Source organism: Mirounga angustirostris, unplaced genomic scaffold, assembly GCF_029215605.1.
Source record: "Mirounga angustirostris isolate CCGP_5_RB_7025 unplaced genomic scaffold, mMirAng1.0.hap1 SCAF_4, whole genome shotgun sequence".
Lineage (NCBI taxonomy): Eukaryota > Metazoa > Chordata > Mammalia > Carnivora > Phocidae > Mirounga > Mirounga angustirostris.
The window spans coordinates 157768769-157783804 of NW_026991712.1; the positions used below are offsets into that span (position 1 = coordinate 157768769).

The 15036-nt window shown below is 39.2% G+C and overlaps 1 protein-coding gene across 6 annotated transcripts in view; it reads left to right on the forward strand.

Annotated features, from left to right (window-relative positions):
- The window catches only part of HIVEP3 (HIVEP zinc finger 3), a 449883-nt gene that overhangs the window by 74417 nt on the left and 360430 nt on the right, over positions 1 to 15036 (forward strand). The window lies entirely within an intron of this gene.

Below are 15036 nucleotides of genomic sequence, written 5' to 3' on the forward strand. Positions count from 1 at the left end.
TTCCAGCCAACAGTGGGTTATTAGTAGTTAAGTTTCTGGGGAGTCAGAAGTTATACATGGATTTTCAACTGCTCAGAGGGTTGGTGCCCATAGCCTTATGTTGTTTGAGGATCAGTGATATATTTTGGTCCACACATATAGAGAAGATGAGGTGCTATGAGAGGCAATAACAGGAAGACCTACTCTAAATTGAGTAGTAAGGGAACTCAGCTTTGAGTATGTGGCAGACAAGTGCCAAGAGAGGACAAAATTCCAGCAGAAGGTAAGTGTGTACAAAGGCCTGAGACAAAAAAAAAGGTGTTGACACCAGAGCACCTGAAAGAAAGCTGGTGCCATATACTGGACACCATAGTATAAACAGAAAAGAAATGGGTGATTTGTCCACATATGGAATTCTTTATGCACATCTGGCCACATTACTGTTAAGGTTACTGGCATGGACAAATGCCCATGATCTGTAGTTCAATGAAAAGAGTAGTATCTTGAATGTGTAGTATCATTCTATATTTGATTATACATTATATCAATTAAGACTTTCAGGTGCAAGTCCTAGAAAGCCCAGTCAGAATTTGCTTTAGCAAAATAGGTATTTATTAGTTCACATATCTGAAAAGTCCATGGGTAGGGCTACCATCAGGTCTGGCTTTGTCAAGGATTCAAATGTTCTAGACCAGTGCTGTCCAACAGAGATAGGATATGAGTCCCATGCACCATCACTCCAACATGAAATCAATACAAAACTTATGAGTGAGATATTTTCCATTCCTTTTTCTTACTAAGTTTTGGATTCCAGTGTGCCTTTTACTTTTACATTATGTCTCAATTTGTACTAGTCACATTTCAAATACTCAACAGCTACATGTGGTTAGTGACTACCATCTTAGACAATGCAGGTCAAAGCCTTAGACTCTCTCAATCTCAACACCTGTGAGAATGAACTAGATTGTCTTCTGGAAGGCTGAGCAAAAGCTTCTTTGCATCTCACTTGTGCTAAAAAAGTCATGTGACCATGTTGAACTAACATTGTGACCAGGAAGAAAGTGATGTACCCCCTAATTTAGGCCCAAATCATATGCTCTACCTCAGGCGCGCAGGGAAGGGGTCCGTGTATGGGATAGGCGTTTGTTTTTTGGCTACTTGGTATTCAGTTATCTGGCTTGAGGTAGTAGTGTTTGGGGATTCTGTCCTCCCTGCACAGAGGCCTGGAAAGCAGATTGTTAATGGAAATTATCTCTGGGAAATGAGATTCTTGGGGTTGTAAAGGGTACTTTTTTTTTTTTTAATTTCAGGTTTTAGTTTCTTGATATTGGCATGTACTATTTTATTATTATTTTTGTTTTTAAAGAAGAGGATAGGTAAACAAGGTTTCCTTGTTCTAAAATGGTCAGGACCAGGGACGCCTGGGTGACTCAGTCGGTTAAGTATCTGCCTTCGGCTCAGGTCAGGATCTTGGGATCCTGAGATCAAGCCCTGTATCTGGCTCCCTGCTCAGCAGGGTGTCTGTTCCCTCTGCCTCTCCTCCCCTCCCCACTCATGCTCTCTCTCTCTCTCAAATAAATAAATAAAAATCTTAAAAAAATAGTTAAGACTAAATGGGGGAATAATATAATACTAGGGTGACCAAAGGCTTTGGTCTGGCTAGGATAGTCCTGGATTTAAAGCATTATGGGTATTGATAAGGTTAATTCAGAGTTTAAAACAGTATCTTGAGATTAATAGGATGATTTGATGGAAACACCTTGAAGCCCAGTACATTGCAGAGCATTCACATTTTGTATTTCTGTATCCTCAGGAAGCAAGGCATTCCAAGAGTTAATTTTTCTAATAATTGAAGCTTGCCCTTTAAGCATCAAAATGTTTTAACATTAACCACTTCTGATGAAAATATTGCTCTGATGTATTACATATTTTCCCAACTCCTTAAGTAGAGTAAACCAAACATAATTGAACTACTTTTTGACACAAGTTATTGCAGTTTTCCACCTGGTGGGCAGCCACTCACTGGTGTGTTGTGAATGGAATTCAGGTGTGTGGAAATATGATCCACCTCTTATGGAAGCCAGGTGGAGCTTGAGGTGACAGAGGCCCCTGGATCAGTTGCCTCTGGCTATTTCCCCCAGTGTGTCATCTAAATGGATTCATTTTCCATGTGCATCTTGACTTGGAAAAAGTAGGGAAGCACTAGTTATTGCTTTGTGTTAAAATTCAGAGATTCTGGCAGGGCCACCTTAGGTAGTCTTCCATGTTGGGGTGATAAAGGGTGCTTTACATTTACCCCTGAACTGAATTTCTCCAGATAACTACTGCCCTTTGCTCTTTGTGGCACTCTTCCTCTTTACTTGCTGGCAATTTCCATTGCTTCTTATTGTCTCTACTATCTTATTTTACACAGCGTGATTAGGTAAGGTGAACTGTGCTTGAGTGTAGCTTTTCTCTCCCACCTGTAGATTTAGTAGTGTTTCTACCCATGTATTTAAGATAAGCTTAGAATGTCATGCTATGACTGTTCATTAGAGGTAGTATATATGTTATAGTGCTCTTTATTCTTTTTTATTTTTTAATTTGAAAAAAATTTATATCTTTTATTTGTGTTTGAATCTGAGCTCCCTATTCTTAAGAGTTAGTTGTGGTTTATGTATACATTATATATATTATACCATATATATAATTTCAAGGAGTCTACAAATAAATAACTGGATGACAGCATCATAATGTAGTATTATAAGGAAGAAAAGAATATTTGGTATATACACACATATGTATACAGAGAGAGAGGGAGAAATTCAGAAAGTATGGAGGACAGTTATAGCCTTTTATCAAACCAACCTCATAAAGGTCAGTTGTCATGCTCTCTCAACAAATGATCTCTTGTTACCGTTCTGAAACCAAATGTCCTTCTGGTCAGACAACTGGTGTTAGCCAATAAGGCATTTCTGATGCTTTTGTGCTCTTATGCAAGGGTGGACTTCTTCCAGCATTGTAAATGACAGAGGGAAATACTCAATGGGCCACACAAAATTTTAATTAACTTTATTCTGGGGCAGTCTAGGTCAGAAGTTAAAAGCAAGATCTTAGGAGTCTAACCTGGGATTGAATTCTGGTTCTAACACGTAATTGCTCTGTGTGTTGGACAAGTTTCATAATCCCTCTGAGTCCCGGTTTTCTCACCGAATTTTATGTGATGAAATGAGAAAATATTTGTATTGTCTCTGGCCTGTAGTAAGTGATCACTAAATGGTATTGTTGCACTGGCATTATTGATAATTAATAATAATAATAATAATAATAATAATATATGGAGTAGTTAATGGTTAATGGCAAGACTTACCTTTGGGGAAAATATCATAAATAATAAAACATAAGTATGATATTTTTTCATTGGCCTAATTTTGAGTAATCAGTCACCTGTCATATTTCTCACTAATGACATGTGACATGTATGAGAATTCTGAAATTGACTTAAACGGGCTAGAAATTCTTTAGAGTTAATTTATTCTTAGCTAACCATAATGTTTGCTGTGTAGCATCATATTCTCTGCCAGGCAATTGCAGACTGGTAGGTGCTTTCAGCCAGACAATTGTCCTGGATTACAGTTGACTGATATCCAATTTATATAGGTTGCACCTTCCACTTTATGAAAATTGGTGTACATCATGTATATTTTACTTAAACTCCTATGGACTTTCCCCATATCTTGTATTTCTCAAAAAAACAAAAAAAACACAAACCATTAACAACAGATAGAGGTGTTTCTGGGACATCTATCATTGCTAAGTCCCCTTAGGGAAGTTTCCAAGAAGGCAATGATTATTCTGACCACCTGCCATACCTTCACCTGATTGTTACTGCAAAAGATGCATAAGTACTACATTGAAAGAGGTAGGGTTCTGGTTTCTACTCACAGATGTAGAGAGCTCGAAAGAGAATTACTCCCAAACTTACAGTGAAAAAAGTCTTGATAAACAACAAATTCACAGCTTTTTTTGAGCCCACTGGAGTACTGAAGTTCTTGGGAAACCAGCAGTGTCAGAATTTAGGAAGAGACAGGATCTGCAGGGAGAAATGAGACATAAGTGCCTAATTACTGGGCAGGAGGCAGCCAGACACCTGTAAGAATTCATCCAGGGTGATTGATGAATGGGTGGATTCTGGCTGAGTGCACACTAGCAAAAGAGGGTGAAGCTGAGGGCCACAAATAAAGGAGATCCATGTCCTCTGGCAGGCATTTCTGCATGAACCCACCATGAGCTCACAGAAATGGTTGGGAGAGACTGCAGATAGTCTCCCTTGTGGTACATTGCTGGAGAAGAGGAACAGAAGTTGCTGTGGGAGGGATAAGAAACTCCACCAGGACTCTTTTTTTCCTATGAATAAAAGCCTTAATTTGTGTGGTATGTGTGTAAGGATGAGCACTATCATCCTTAGGGTACTCGTTCCTACTATATCTGGGTAAAGGGAACAGGAAAAAACTCATAACTCCTGGGGAAAATAAGGTACACATACTAGATTCAGAAGTAACCCAGAGGGGGGGTAAGATCACTGAGAAGGCCACACCTCCAAGACTCAGTGATGCAGTGTTTGTCTAAGACTGAGAACAACAGAGAACACTTCCTTCTACTCTCCATTCCCAAACCAGGTTAACAAAAAAAAGATAGAAAAATAAAATTAAAAAATAAAGGAAAATGGAACAAATAAAAGAGTAGCTAGCAAGGTAGTAGATTTTAATTCAGTCATCTCAGTAATCACAGTAAATATGAATGGTCTAAACACACCAGTTAAAAGATAGAGATTGTCAGATTGGATTAAAAAAAGCAAGACCAAACTATACAAAACCCACTTCAAATATAAAGACAAATGGGTTAAAAGTAAGAGGAAAGAAAAAGATATGCTGTGCAAACACTAACCAAAATAAAGCTGGAGTCTTTATGTTAATATCAGACAAAATTGATTTTAGAGCAAAGACTGTTCTCAAGGATGAAGAGTGATTAAATAATTATAAAAGACTCAATTCTCCAAGAAGTAACAATCCTAAGTAGGTGTGTACTTAACAATAAAGTTCTGAAATACATAATGCAAAAGCTGATAGAATTGAAAAATGAAATAGACAACTTCATAATTTGAGTTGAAACCATCAATGTTCTTTTCTCTGAAATGATAGAAGAAGTGGGAAGAACGTTAAGAATATAATGATCTGAACAGTGTTATCAACCAACTTGACCTAATTGATATTTATAGAATACTCCTCTTCACAACACATCCTTTTGTAGTGCATGGGGAACATTCACCACAAGATACTGTATTTTGGGGGGCCATAAAACAAACCTTAACAACTTTAAAAGAATAAAAATTATACAAAGTATGTTTGTGAACTATAAGGGAATTAAACCAGAAATCAGCAACAGAAATATACCCAGAAAACTCTGAAATATATGGAAAATACACCACATACATCTAAGTAACTTGCATATCAAAGAGGAAGAATTTGAAAATATTTTTAACTGAATGAAAAGGAAACACAACATGTCAAAGTTGTGAGATGCAGCCAAAGGAGTGCTTAGGGGGAAAGTTATAGGTTAAATGATTTATATTAGGAAAGAAGAAAGGTCTCCAGCCACTAATAGAAGCATCCATCTTAAAAATAGAGAAAGAAAAGCAAATTAAAACTAAAGCAAACAGAAGTAAGGAAATAATAAAGATAAAAGCAAAAGTCAAATAATTGGAAATAGAAAAGCAATTCACAAGTATTAATCAAACCAAAAGCTGGTTCTTTGAAGAGATCAATGAAATTAATAAACCTCCAGCCAGCCAGACTGACCATCCACCGAGATGGCCTAGAAACTGCACTGCAGTAGTAATGGGCACACTCAGTGCCCAGATCTCAGTTTCTAAATTCCAATTATGGGGACTCCTTGAAAAAGTAGACTTTGAGACTAAGGAGGGAAAATACAAGATGATCCTGGAGCATCTGTGGTGCCACGAAGTAAGGAAGTGCTAATCAGCAACAACAACAAAACAGCAGGATTATGTGAAATATAGGAGCTATCATGACAGAGGTCTCAATGGTCAAAACTGGAGCAATTTAAGCCAAAAAAAAAAAAAAAAAAGAAAAAGAAAAGAAAGGATATATTAGGATATAACTCAAAAAATAAAATAAATATCCATGAGTTCATATTGATAAAAACAAAAGTAGAATAATCTGGTTATTTAATGGGGAGAAAGGACAACTCTCCTTATAGAAGAATTCCAATTAATAAATATAGAGGAATTGAGGGAGATAGAAAATCACCATTGGAGCACCACAGCCATAATTGCTGACAGTTCACATGATGAATCCTAAAATTAGTGAGTGAAAGTCTAAAGAGAAACAGACATTTGCATGGATTCAAAATACCCTCTCCCAATATTTGTCAACTACAAAGGGAAAAATAATAACTTTACAGTGGAGAAACCTGGATGCCACTTCCTTAACCAAGGGATCAAGGTTAATGTCACCAGATACCAGACAAACTGACATTATGACTCCTTCTCTGATTTGATGTACTGAGAAGGCACATCACTTCTGTGGTATTCTTGCTAGAAACCATAACTCCAGTCTAATCATGAGAAAACATCAGACAAAGCCAAATTGAGGGACAGTCTACAAAGTACCTGACCAATGCTCTGTAAAAGTGTCAAGGGCATAAAAGTCAAGAAAAGCCCTAGGAATAGCCAGAGATCAGAGGAGACCCAACAGAAATGACAACTAAATGCAACGTGCAATCCTGGGTTGAAACCTGGAACAGAAAAAGAACATTAGTGGAAAAACTGACAAAATTAGAGGAAAATTTGTAGTGAATAGCATGGTACCAATATCAGTTTTCTGGTTTTGATCATTGTACTATGGTTACGTGAGATGTTAATTAACATCAGGGAAAGCTGGGTGAAGGGTATGTGGGAGTTCTTTTGTATAATTTTTACTACTCTTCTGTAAGTCTGAAAGTATTTCAAAATAAAAAGAAAACAAAAAATTGGAAGAGCTTTTGATGAAATAGCTCCAAGGAAAGAAATAAAGGCTCTTTTGTATTATCAGGGAGTAGTATGGACACCTTTAGCCTGTAAATGAGACTTGTTTAGAAGAGCATCTTGCATACTGCCTCAGCCCCCTGTGATTCACTGCACTCTTGGGACTCCAGCCTGAGAGTTACTGATGGGACCATCTACCAACTTATTTGAAGACATCCTGTTTTTTAGAGGCATTCTTTAACTATTTCGAGATCTTACTTGGCTTTTTATCCTGTCTCAACTAGGTCTTGGAAGTGATGATGAATTTCAAGTCCTTAAAAAAAAAAAAAAGTCAACTATCTTTAACTTTCTAAGAAAGGATGAATTTTTTTCCTCTTCTTTAGCTGACTGTGATCACTGGGGCCACGGGGTACAAATTGGCAGTTCATCTTCTGATTCAAACCCTTTCTAGCCAACACAGCTTTTGTTTGTTTGTTTATTAGATTTACAGAGAAGCATGATCACTATAGTTCTCTCTTGTTTATACTATGCTGTTTCATACTCTTATGTTATTTGTATGGCCCCCAAAGGCATGTGAGTTTTTGATCCTAGGTGAATGTAATAAATTACATCTAATTTGTGGTGTTTGTTCATGATCTTTGCTAGTCAGAGCTCTTTTCCAGTCTGACTGAGATTTCTAATCCTGCTCCTATGGATTGTTTAGATTCCTCTTTGGAGCTCTAAGGTTAAGTGCTCTAAGGTTTTGGGGTGTGTGTGTGTGTGTGTGTGTGTGACTTTAGGTCCCAAATTATATACTTTTAGGTAATCAGAAGCAAGAAGAGGGACACACTTTGGGCTTGACTGGGTTTTTTTCTGCATTGGAAACTATCCCATGAAGGCCCCCAGACAAGCTGAATGATGTGAAAAGAAGGACTTGAGCCATCCTAGGGTATTGTGACATCTTCTCTAAGGAATTTGGAAGAAAACCACTGTTAACTTCATTTCACTGTCATCTTAGGCATCACATAAAAGGTCATCTGACCTTACCTCTGGTGGGCAGGTCCCCCTTTTTGCCATTATTTGGTAACTTACTTTCTGCCTTTATCATGATATCTTCCTTCTTTATCTTTGGAAGAGGAAAGAGCATGAGGTGGGAATCAAATGAACCTAGGGTTTAATCCTCATCTGATGATTATTGCATCTGCCCTCTGACAAAGAACAGAAGTCTCACCTTCATTATCAGCAAGCTAGGGCAGAAATCTGGCTTAGATGGTTGTGGTAAGGATACTATATCCCTAGTTTACAAATGAGGAAATCAAGGCAAGAAAGGATTAAGCAATTAACTCAAGGTCCACAGAATTTGAACCCAGATGGTCTGACACCACTCGGAACCTACCTGCTCAGTCCTTCTGCCATGCAGCTCTACAGAGAGCCAACATGAGCTTATTATCTCTCTCAAGATGACCCAGTGTAGAGGTTTATGAAAATATTGTCTAGTGTCCTACATTGGATAATTCCTGATTTAGATGCTTGGAGTATTTTCATCTTTGACTGTGAGCCTGGCAAGGAATACTGGCAGCGCACTCTTCAGGTGGCTAAAGGGAGGGTGGGTGTGCACATGGACTTAGGCAAAGAGGGTTGTGGATGGGCTATGGTTTTCTGCCTCAGCAGGAGGTGTTTATAGTTACTGCTTCAAAAAATTAAAATTACTACTTTAAAAATGAATGAATGAATGAATGAAATATTTACTAAATGACATAACACAATGGGGGAATTCCCAACAGGGTGCCTGGAACATAGTAAGCTCTTCATAACTGCTCATCTCCATCCTCTCCTCCTCCATTTGAATTTAGCTTAATCTGTTTTTTCCTTCCCCATAAACTAAGGTCACTATCTTTCCATTACATTATTCTTAATCTCCATCAGGTGTTGATAAATACTGGTTTTAGGGTGCTACAACTAAAGTGCCTTTCGAAGAGTGATGTGAGATTAGAAAGAATGGAAGCTACTTGGGATGACAGAATTGGGTCCCAGATGTCAGGGTAAAATGATGGAGTGATTCTCACACTAGGAAATATAATGGAGCTAAATGTAAGGTCTTGTGATGGGGCCCAGAAAATTAATCACATGAGTGCAGAATGGGGGAGATGTGTGGCCTAGCAGCCACAAATGTGAAAGATACTTGGGAGATGAAATCGGTATTTGTATTGGTTAGGGCACAGATTCAGTTGCTGTCATAGACCTAAAATAACAATGGTGTAAATAAATGAAAAGTGTATATTTGTCTCACAAACTGAGAATAAGCAGTACAGGGTGAAACGACAGCACCAGAAACCCAGGATCCTTCTATCTTGTTGCTCTGCCTCCCTTCATACAGAAGGCTATCAGGTTCACATTTCCAGTCACTGGGAAAGGCAAGAGGGAAGGGAGGGCATGATCCTTTCCTATAAGAGCAGGAGTAGGAAATTCTACAATTCACATCTGCTTATATCCTATTGGCTAGAATCTAGGCTCCTGGCCACACCTTCCTACAATGCAGGCTGGAAAATGTAGTCTTTAACTAGTAGCTTTGTTCCTAGATAAAAAAAAAATTACTGTTAGATAAGGAGAGGAGAATGGATACTGATTGAACAATTAAGAATCTTGCAATTAAGTCAGTATGATACAATAGCGTGGTTTGTTTGCCAAAAAAAAAAAAAAAACCATCTTGGGCAATATTACATTGTGTTAGTGAAAGTATAGTATCTTCTAGAACTGGGGTTAGCAAACTTTTCCTAAAAACAGCCAAATAGTAAATATTTTAGAATTTACAGGCCATGTATGGTTGCAAATAGTTTTCTGCCCTTTTTTTTTTTTTTAAGATTTGATTTATTTGAGAGAGAGAGCAATCATGAGCCAGGGGAGGGACAGAAGGAGAGGGAGAAGCAGGCTCCCCACTGAGCAGGGAGCCCATTGCCCGGTGATCCCAGGACCCTGGGATCATGACCTGAGTTGAAGGCAGACGCTTAACCGACGGACCCACCCAGGTGCCCTGCTTTTGTTTTTTATAATCCATTAAATGTGTAAAAACCATTCTTAGCTCATGGAATATATATATATATATATATATATATATATATATATATATATAGTCTGCACCAAAGGAGTTTGCCAGCTCCTATTCCAGAACAATGATGGTGATGAGCCTGGGACCAAACCCTAAGATGTATAAGAAATGTGTTCAGGGTTGGTGATCATGATGGGAAAGGACTCTGGATGAATTTGCAAGAACAATTATTGAAGGCATTGGTTACTTTTAGTTTGGAGAACCTAAGATTCTTGATGAGCATTGTCTTCAGAGGTTTGAATGACAGTTAAGTAGTTAGTATGTATCCAAAGGGCAGAACTAGAATCAGTGAGAGGATGCACTAGAGACAGACTGCAGCCCAGCATAAGGAAGGCTTTTTCATTTATGGAGCCCTTATAACGGGGCACCAAGCACTTTACATAGATGGTCTCACTTTGTTCTTAACAATCCCATCAGGTAGGTGCCATCCTTACCTCTGCTTTCCAGGTGAGATAAAGCAGCATTAGAAGGTTATATAACACGCTGGGGCCTACATGCTACTAGGTGCTAGAGTCATAGTAACCACAACTCTCTACTGCCTACTCCCATGCAAATTAAATGAAATTAGATATGTATATCTACCCCCTAGGAAGTACTCTGTCTCTCATCATGGTGCCTGTATTGGTTTCCTATGGCTACTGTAGCAGATGACCACAAACTTGGTGGCTTAAAACAAGGTATTTATTTGCTTAGAGTTCTGGAGGCCAGAAATCTGAAATCAGTTTCACTGGGCTGAAATCAAGGGGTCATCAAGGGCTGTGCTCCTTCCAGAGCCTCTAGGTAACGACTCTGTTCTTTGCCTCTTCCAAGCTTATGGTGGCTTCCCAGTTTGTGGCCATATCACTCCAGTCTCAGCCTCTGTGGTCACATTGCCTCCTCTCTGCCCTCCACCTCCCTCTTAAAAGGATACTTTGATTACATTTAGGGCCCTCCCAGATAATTCAGGATAATCTCCCCATCTCAAGATCCTTAAATTAATCACACTTTTTGCCATATAAGGTGATAGAGTTTCCAGAGATTTGGAAGTGGATATCTTTGGGAGCCTACCACAATGGTGGTTAAGCAGAGAGGGGATAACCACATTATCTTTTTAACAGTATTAGGAAAAAAAATGACAACTTTATAACATTCTATGATTTATAGATCAATCATAACATCTACTCTTTCTTTTTTTTTTTTGTGAAGATAGAATATATTTTGTATAAGGTATGATTTAGAAGTAATATATATATATATTTTTAAAGATTTTATTTATTTATTTATTCATTTGAGAGAGCGAGAAAGAGAGAGAGCACACATGAGAGGGGGGAGGGTCAGAGGGAGAAGCAGACTCCCTCACCAAGCAGGGAGCCCAATGTGGGGCTCAATCCCAGGACTCCAGGATCATGACCTGAGCCGAAGGCAGTCGCTTAACCAACTGAGCCACCCAGGTGCCCCTAGAAGTAATATATTTTTTTAAATAACCACAGTCTGACATTATTTATTGAACAATACATTCTTTGCCCTATTGATTTAAAATTCCGTTTTCAGCAAATGCTACACTTGAATCTGTTACTTGACTTTATTCATTTCCATTGATCCATTTTGTAGGTTTCTACATCTGTGCTATATACTGTTTTATTTACCATAGTATTAAAGTGTATATTTATAGTTGATAAATTCAGTCCCCTCCCCCAATCCTTCTTTTTCAGTTTTCTTGGCTAATAGGTCTTCTACTGTTTTCTTTGTCATTCTGTATTTCAACTTAAAGAACTTCCTTATTATCATTTTAATGTGGTCGTGGGAAGAGAGGAGATAGATGGAATTCTAATTGTCTGCCTTCCATAATAATCCTCTCATCCTATTTTTTTATTCAAATGATTTTACTTACTCATTCTATTGAGATTTTCATTTTTCTGTTGTTGAAATCATATGAAAGTTTAATTCCAGATATCTCCGTCTAATATTTCAAAACTGTCTCACATTTAAACTTTACAACCACATGATCAATTATTTTTATACTTAACCACACCTTTTATTGGCTTTATTCCTCATTAGATTTTCTTATATAACATATCTTCTCCTTTCTTGAGTTCATTATTCTGTGGCTTATTTTTTTTTTTTCTTGGGCAGAATAGATCTTCAAATAATTTTTTAAAAATTTAATAAAGGTATTGGGGTGATATAATTTCTGTGTCTTTGAACATGCCTTTCTTTTGTCATCACATATGAGAGAAAATATAGTTTGACAGCTGGTAGAATTCTTGAGTTACAGTAATATTCTCTTAGAATTCTGTAAAAATTGTGCCACTGTCTTTTCGCAGAGCATTGAAGATGAGAAGTATGATATCAGTCTGATTTTCTTTTCTTTTAAGCAGCCTGATTTTTCTCCCCTATCAGGAAGCTTGTAGTTGTTTCTCCTTGTTTTTTGAGTATCAACCTACATCTAGAATCGTGTATTCTTTCAGTTATACTATACGCAGCCTAGCACTTAGACTTACATGATCTAAGGCCTAAAGTCTTTCTTCAACTCAAGGAAATCTTTTTCTTCCATGATTATTGCATTCATAAACAATGTTGTCTCTTTCTGGAACTCCTGTCAGACTAATTTTGGATATTCTGGATCTCTCTGTTAAATCTTGTGTCTAATCTGATTACTTAAATAACCTTCTCCTCCTCCTCCTCCTTCTTCTCCTCATTCCCAAATGAGCTGGGGTCTTGCCCCAGTTCAGCCTCTGACTTCTACCCGTATTAGGGACAAACTTTCCAAAGACGCTGTGGGATGACTACAATTCCATGTGGAGAGAACCAGCTTAGTTCCTGATGCCCTTTAATTTGCTTCTGAACTGATGCCCATGACCTTTGTTTTAACTCTCTGATCCTCTGAGCTTGGGATTTTCCAGGACCCTTTTCTGGAAACCTGTGCACTTTCTTCTTGGGAGGTCTGTGCAGAACCATGACTTTATCAGCACTGATCAGCTTTTCCTCACCCACATCCCATCTACTTTACGTCTTCCTCATATTTTCCAAAATGTCAGCTTTATTGATGGCATCTCTCTCTGGCTCCCAGCACTGCCAATTGTATTTTGGTTATATAAATTTTTATTTTTTTGGAGGAGTGGAGTAAATGTATGTGTCCAGTTTACCATCCCAGAGACCCAAAGTTCCAGAGTGGAAATAGAGGGGAATGAAGCATCATATGGATTCTGGACCAAATGACCTTTCAGTCTCATCTAGCTCTGGGAGGCTTTTCTCTAAAGTCTAGAGAATAAAGCAGCATAATTAAAGATTTGAGAATCAACTTTCACAAAAAGGTTCCCAGAGATAGGACTTAATTTGGTCAGGAGAATAGAATGAGGTGAGACAAATGGCAAGTCACATTAAACGTGCTGAAGATAGGGCAAGAGGGACCAACCTTAAATTACAGCCACAGTGACTCGGGTTGGTCACTGAGAAGACCATTTAACTCTTAAAAAGTTGTGTGATACCATGAGGCATTGCAAAGCCAAGTGAAGAAGCTTCCTTCCTTCTCTGGTAGTCTTCTGGAGGGTCAGGGCTGTTCTCTGTTAAGGGAAGAGGATGGACTGAGCCGCCTTCTGGGTTCCCTGACAGCCTTGGGATATTACAATGATGACACCTTGGTGCAGGAGATGTTGGATAGGGAATAAAGAACAGCAGCAGATAAACTCCCAAGGGGGAAAAAAATCTTGTCTTCACCCAGCCTTACTGATAATTTTTTTTTTTTTTGAATGTGAGAGACTGTTTTTGTCAGGAACACTTTCTCCAAATCTTTAAAACCGAATGGAGACATCTCTTGTTTCTTCCCCAACATGCTGGGAAGAGCAGGAATTTTAGCATCTCCCTCTCTCCCTGCAGCTGGAGACAGCTCTGGCTCCCAGCGTGGCTGGAGACTTGGTCCACATCCCCTGGCAGTGCCCTCCCCCAGGGCTGGGTACAGGGAGAAGCCGGGAGAGGGCAAGGGGCCAGACCAGGGAGAGGAGTGCCGGGCTCCCTGTGGTAGGTCTGAGCCTTGTCACATTGCCTCCTGGGCTCAGGTCGCTGGTGGCCGCGGGAGAGCTAGTTCCAACCTGTGTGGCTGGTGACATTTCCGGCTGCCAGCGCCCAGCCAATCAGGGATGGGCCCAGCTAGCTAGGGCGATGACACATGAAATATGATAATTTTCTGCTAAAGAGCCCTGGAAGAGAGGAGAGAAGAGAGAGTGTGTGTGTGTGGCTGGGAGGGCTCAGCAGAGGCAGTGCCTGCCACGATGTGGGAGGGGGATGGCGCATTGGTTTTAGTGGTTTGCCAAGGGAAGGAATGTGCTCTGATGCTATAGGGCTAGAGGGACGTGCCCCAGGGAGTGGCTGTAGGAACCCCAGGGTTGCTCTTCAGGTAAGCTGCTACTGCTGCTGGGTGGGAACCAGAGGAGAAGCAGCCAGTGCCATTCTAGAGCTTGGGGGCTCCTGGGGTGAAAAAGCAACTGTCAAGGGCATTTTCCTTCCTTTCAAACATAAGTGAGGTTAGGAGTTTTGGTTCCTTCTCGGTGCTACCTTTTTAAAAGCCAAAACAAAACTGGAACAAATACCATCCGGGTGGCTGAAATACTTAATGAATAATTAAAAAAAAAATTGGGGCTGGGGGTTACCTCCCCCTCCCCCACTGCATTTTTCTATCTCTGTGCTCAACCTAGCCCTGAAAAAAAAGTGTTGTTAACAAAATCTTGAAGAAGGGCCTAAGTCTGAATCTTAGAGACTCTAAAGGTTCAGGTGGTAGTTTTGATTCCAGATTCTGGTTGGAGAAAAAAAATGTCTTGGAATAAGATCTGGTCCTGGATTACATTATACTTTAGAAACAGTGCTGGAAGGATCCTTTAGTTTGAGGACAGGGCACCTGAAGCTGTAGGATAAGTTAACCCTGTGGTTAACTCTTGAGGTGGCACAAGTCCCCACTTCCTTCAGCCTCTTTGGC